Genomic DNA, 6,711 nt, shown 5'->3' on the forward strand with positions numbered 1-6,711 from the left:
AGCCACTTGGCAGTAGGATACGCTTGGTGGGCTAACCCAGGGGTCCTCCTAACAATCTTAGAGGATATGTAAGAAACAGAAACTGCATTCCCACTTCCAAACAACCAGTTTATAAATAAACATTTAGATCAAACTCATTCTTCTGTTCTTCAGCCAAAGATTTTTCATGTCTGACCTTCTTTCTGTTTGTAAGCAAACTGATGCTGCAGTTCTACAGGAAACTCCTGAATATATGTTCTGAAAACTTGGCCAGAGAGAGCACAAGAGGAAGATGGAGCAGGGGTTTTCCTGAGGGTGTGGCAATAGTAATGACTCATGCTACTTCCTTATTCTAACATTTTCCATCAGTGGGGTGGAGAAAGCCCAGTCAGGCCTGGGGGAAGCCATCTTTATTTAGAGGGTGCCCTTTGTATCATGACTGCTTTTTGTTTTCCTTTTGCCACAATGCAAAGCAGGGAAATTAAAATGCAGAACAAGATAGAGTTTAAGATGACAAGAAGAGTCATCTGTTAAATAAATGCAACATACACTAAAATTAATTCCCTAGTGTATGCAAAAAAGAAAGGTAAACTCAGCATATTTTTGTGTGTGTGTGTAGTCAGGTACTAAATGACTCTTGAATCATACAAAGCCAATAAAGAGAAAAGAGACCAAGAGGAAAAAAGAAGAGAGAGGAGTACAAAGAAGAGGATAAGTGTGAACATAAATTAGCTTTCCAATGTGGGTAGTCTAGATAGTATCTCAGTTCCCCAAACGATGTTTGTTTTGTAATTTCACTGCATTAGTCTTTCAGATGTTTTCTCTCTGGATGGCTAGAGGTCCACAGTTCCAGACTCTAAATCTGTCTGTTAAGGTAAAGCACTCGTGTCCTTTCTAGGTCACTCCACTCATAAAAAGAGGGATAATTGAGGTTTTTATACCTTGAGAGATTTCTCAAAGTATTGCACAGAGATTAAACATCAGCAATTATATAATGCTATCCATAGCTTAAACCTGAGGGGAAAGAAGCCAAGCTATGGAAGAAACCAGAGCCAAAAAAGGATTGCTCTTTGGTTCATTGAACCATACTGGTTTTGAAATACTATAACTCAGATCATTCAGTGAAAGAAATGTTTGCTTAAAATTTTTTCTTCTTTATTAAAAAGAGAGACAGAGTAAGGAAGGCATGAATTGCTGTTCCATAAAACAGGTATAATTATACCCACTGTATGTGATGTTATAAAAATTAAATTTTAAAAATTATAGGTAAAAAACTACAGATAAAACAGTGTCTGACACATGTATTGGTAAGAATTGTCTGTCATAGTTTTTACTTTTATTGTTCTTACTCATTGTTATTATTATAGAGGTGGATCTGAGAGTGACAGAGTGCCTGCAGTAAATGGATGACTGATCCAAATCATTCAGAATGCTTGTGTTGTATCTCATGGACCATGTACAGAAAAGAAAATGATATTTCAGTTTGTATTTGAAAGTATAATTAGTTGATACCAGATCCTCAAAAGAATCCTTAATCTTCATGTTATTATCCAAAATGAGTTTCAGTGCCAAATTCCTGTATGTGAATCTTTGACCGCCCCCAATAATGAATTGTATTCACTAGCTAATTTCTGAATCTTGAATTATTTATAAATACAAATATGTAAGATGCACCAAAAGCACCTTTTAAAGAAAAAATATGAGAAAAAAATTGTGAAAGATTTTGAACTTTACTAAGTGTCCTGTCCAACTCATACATCTGGGTTATTTAAGCCTTTGTTTGCCTCTAACTAGGCTATTTCACAACCTTTTAGATACAGAAATTAACTTAGAGAAAATTAATTGTAGTGCAAGTAATGCCTGTCCATAGAAATGCAAATTGTGTTCCTGTGGATATTGACCAGTTTTACCAATTTTGTATCTATTTATAAATTCACATTCTTTATCTGACTATAAATGGGTGTTTCTCTTTTGCACTGCTTGTAGAAGCTATTGGTCTCTCATTAATTCCTGAATTAATATTTGATACATGTGCATTTTATATTGTATGAAAGTCATGATTTTATCCTCATTGAAAATTTATCCTTTAATAAGTATAAGCTTCAAATTTATATGACTCTCTGAGGAACACATCTGAAATTTAATCAGGTTACCTCCCTTGCAAACTGTCTAGCCAAGGTCAGAATTATCTTCTTGTGGTTCCTGAACAGTCATTGTTAGAAAATCAGTAAGTCAAACATGGTTGTCTGAGCTTACTAAGTAAAGAGCAGTGCTCTGGGCATTTTGGGATAGCTTCTTCTACACACAGAAACACACACACACACACACACACACACACACACCTGCAAAGTTTCTAAGGCAACATACAAATAGTTTAACCAAAATGAGTTAAGATCTGTCTAAAGGACTTCCTGGGGAGAAGATGTGGAAGCTACATGTAAGTTAAAAGAGGACAGCAATATTTGCCCATCTCACAAGACTTTATTCAAGGCTACTACTCTTTGATGTTTTAAATTAAAATTTAATTAGTGTCTTTTGAGATAGAAAAGCATTGAAAACATTTTATTCTCGTATTTTATTATTATAGTTGTATTTTTTTTAATATAAGAATAGAACTCTTCAGCCTTTCTCTAGGAAATAGTTTGCTAAAACTTCAGACCTTTCTTTTTACTTATTTTAATCTTACCTAATTACAGAATTGAATATTTTACAACTATAATACAATTCCAGTTAAGTAACATTTTATATAATTGAAATAATTATATGGGAGGAAGTTGGTCAACCCAACTATATAACTATTCCTGTAGGTTAAAGAATTGTAAAGACATTTAAAACATATTTCTATGGGAAGGTGTAGTGTTTCTAACAAAAGTGGTATCAAACTATAATCATATGAGTAGCTGAAGATTATAAATAATGACCTTTTAATGATTATGACTAATGATATTAGTGGGTGTTTAATAGAAAAAGGGAGAAAGTATGAGAATTTAATTGTGTGTCATCGATGTGGAGCACTTAATAAAAGATTACAGAAACCTAGAGAGAGTTTTTTAGAATGAGCTGCAATATCTGTTTCTAAAATTATTAATACTTCTTTTACTTGTGAGTATTCTTCATGCATTGCCTGTTATTAAACTTATTAGAAGGTGGAATAATTTTGTCAGTCACTACTCAGGCATCACTTCCCCTGCAAAATAATCCTTGATGTCTACAAGACAGAAATGTTCTTTCCTTTCTGCTCACACAGTGTATATGCCACAAGTGCTCAGTAATTGCTATTTATACATGGGTCTATATCTATAAGCGTGGTATAATGGAAACAACATAGAAGTTGGAGTCAAGTCAGAATGAATTCCAAAATAATTGCTAGTTGAGTGATCATAGATGAGCAAATAAACATTATGAACCTCAGCAAGATGTGCATAACAATTGTTATAGTATTATTGTGTATACTTATATATATATATATATATACATATAAACAATAGTATTATAGTATTATCGTCAAGATTAAGGGAAATTACATATGTTGTTACCTGGAGCATAGTGAGTGCTCAATAAGATTATACAAGTATTTCCACCATACTTATTTACATCATAAATAAGCTATTTTTGTCTGTTTCATTATATATTTTCCATAGAGCGTATTACCATATTTACTATAAAATGCTAAATAGATATTATAATAAAAAATTGGAAAAACCTAACATTACAAGTTCCTTTAACGTTGTTAGTATTGTTAGTATTTCTCACACCATCCCTCTTGTTTTGATAAGTCATCATTAGTATTCATTTTTTTCCTCGCCTTCACTAGAAATGGTGTTTTGACACCAGTGTTTGAAACAAATGAAAATGGTTGAGAAATTCATGATCCTTGCAAAATGCTCCTGGTGTGTCTTCTTCATTATTTACAGAGAGAGACTAATGCCCAAACTTGCTGAGCTGGGTAAGGATGAAACTTTCACCCAGGCTCCATCCTGCCTGTTCACAAACTTTGGCCTAGGTGAAGTGGGCAGGGGTGGTCAGAGGAGTGAGACTCTGACATGTGAGGAGTCACCCAGCCTGACTCAGCCATCTAGCTGGGTGGTGTCTCACCACCCAGCTCATGCATTCTCATAATGGCCAAACCAGATTCCAGCCAGTCCTGAACCTGCCACTGTCTTTTCCCCTGAGATGTCATCTACCTGAACTCCATTTCCTCACATTTCGGCCTGTGTTCTTTGCAGCTCAACTTACTTTCCATCTTTTCTAGAAAATCTTTCCTGAATTATCTCCCTTTCTCTAATAACCCCCTTGCACTCCCCACCCCACCACAAGAAACAAAAATAATCTCTTGTAGGCCATATTCCTTTCTCGTAGGGTTGACAGAATACAGGAAGTCCAGTCACATCTTAATTTTAATAAACAATTTAAAACTTTTAGTATTAGTATGTCCCAAATATTCCATGAGATGTATATATACTATTTGTTGTTTATCTTGAATTCAATTTTAATCGGGCACCCTGTATATTTGTTTAGTAAATTGTGCGCCCCTACTCTCCTGTCTTGCACTAGAGTATGGTACTATATCACTTGTCTTGTATCACACCATGAGTCATAAGTGTTATCCAGGCTGCAGGCTCTTGAAGGCCAGGAATCGTGTCCAATTCCTTTGTGTCACCACCACTTCTACCTCACCCTTCCTGATGCTCCACACCAGTGTCTTAAATGCCACTGAGAGAGCAGGACTAGGGTTCTCATTCATTCTTTCATTCCTTCCTTCAGTTAACAAATATCCATTAAATACCTACCAGCTGCCAAGCACTGAAGTATATTCTGCAGATACAACTTTAAACAAGATACAACTACTGTCCTCAAGGAGCTCCCAGCTCATTCAGGCAGACAGGCATGTCAGGAAGCCATTTCAATCAGTACGATAAATTCTAAAATAGGGTAAGACGTGAACACGGGGGAAAGGCACCAAACCCAGTCTTCAGGGGTCCAAGGAGACGTCTGAGAGGAAACAGCAGGGAGGCGGAGACCTAATCATTAATAAGAGTTAACCAGGGGATGGCAAAGAAGGCTTTCCAGACAGAGAGAGTGGCATGAACAAAAGCTGAAAGTAAGAAAGAACATGGCATCAATGTTTAATCACTTAATTAAATCTTCCTTTTAGTTCAAGTTTTTTCTGACCCATGGATGCCACTGTCTTTTGAGGACTCAAGCCTCTTAACAGGTTTTCTCAAGGAATTCAATGATGACAGCTCTTCTTTCTCTCTTACCTCATCACCTCTAGGCTGGTTTCTTTTCTCCTTGTAACCCAAGCATTTTGTTCAGTAACGTAGAGCTAAAAGTGACCAACTGTCTTGGCTTCCTCACCTTCCTTTCATCAGTCTCACTCTGCCTGCTCCATCCAAGGTTCTTTCTTATTTTTCCCTCTGTTTACTCCTTCCAGCTCTTGTTCTCCCATGGAGACTGACGCCTCTAACCATAGCTACTTTCTAATCCTCTTTAGGTGATTCCACTCACCCCTCATTCTCTCCTTCCTACATAACCCGACCGTACTCCATATAGTAGTGGTGAGACATTTGTAGGGTTCCAACACTAAAAGCGCAATCACAAGAGAAAAGAAAATCACATCCCAGGTGAGAGGGATAAAAAAAAAATGAAGAAAGGAAGTTTGCAGGTGAAACCCATTGAAGTAAAGCTGCTTCTTGACAATGCCTTTTGGATTAATCAGCTGTCCTTAGGCATTTCCACAACCCTAGCTTGTAGCACAAAGTAAGCACTCAGTAAACTGTTGATGTAAGAATTTACCTTTTTCTAATTCTCTAATTTACCTTGTTCTAATTAAATCTTCACTTATGGCAAGTGGTAGAATTGAACAAATATAATGAACAGTAGCTAGCTGTCTGTATAAGTGTGAAGCTAGGAATTTGAATATAGAATTTGTGATGACACGGTATTTGTGATGGTTAATTTTATGTGTCCAGTTGACTGGGTCGCAGGATGCCCTGATATTTGGTGAAACTTTATTGTGGGTGCTTCCATGGGGGTGTTTGGGGATGAGAGTAACACTTAAATTGGTAGACTGAGTAAAGGAGATTGCCCTCCCTAATTGGGTTGGCCTCGCTCAATCAGTTGAAGTCCCGAATAGAGCAAAAAGGCTGACCCTCCCCCAAGTAAGAGATTCTTCCTGCCTGAAAGTTATAAAACTGGGACATCAGCCCCTTCTAGGTCTCAAATGTGCTGGCCTTGGACAAGAACTACACCACTGGCTCTCCTGGTTCTCAGGCCTTCAGACTCAGACTGGGATGTATACTACCAACCCTCCTGAGTCTCCAGCTTACAGACTCACCCTGAAGATCTTGGAACTTACCTGTCTTCATAATTGCATGAGTATATATATATATATACACACACACACACACATATATATACACATATATATGTATATATATATATATGTGTATATATATATGCTATTGGCCCTGTTTCTCTGGAGGGCCCTAATACAGTATCACAGGAAACAAGGTAATCAGAAGCTACTTTGATTATAATACCTGCCTCTAATTTGCCTTATAAATTTTTCATGATCCAGGTACATCCCTTCTCCCTGGGTAATTAGATCACTCTTTATTACATGTGGGTGATTTGATTCTTATAGGCCATTTTTCCATACTAAATGTCAAGGTCCTTTGAAGAATATTCCTAATTTATTTGGTAGGAATCGATCCCTTACAAACAGCTCCA

This window comes from Delphinapterus leucas, chromosome 4, assembly GCF_059928025.1.
Source record: "Delphinapterus leucas isolate spDelLeu-1000000601 "Yukka" chromosome 4, BTC_Dleu_Yukka2, whole genome shotgun sequence".
Taxonomy (NCBI): Eukaryota; Metazoa; Chordata; class Mammalia; order Artiodactyla; family Monodontidae; genus Delphinapterus; species Delphinapterus leucas.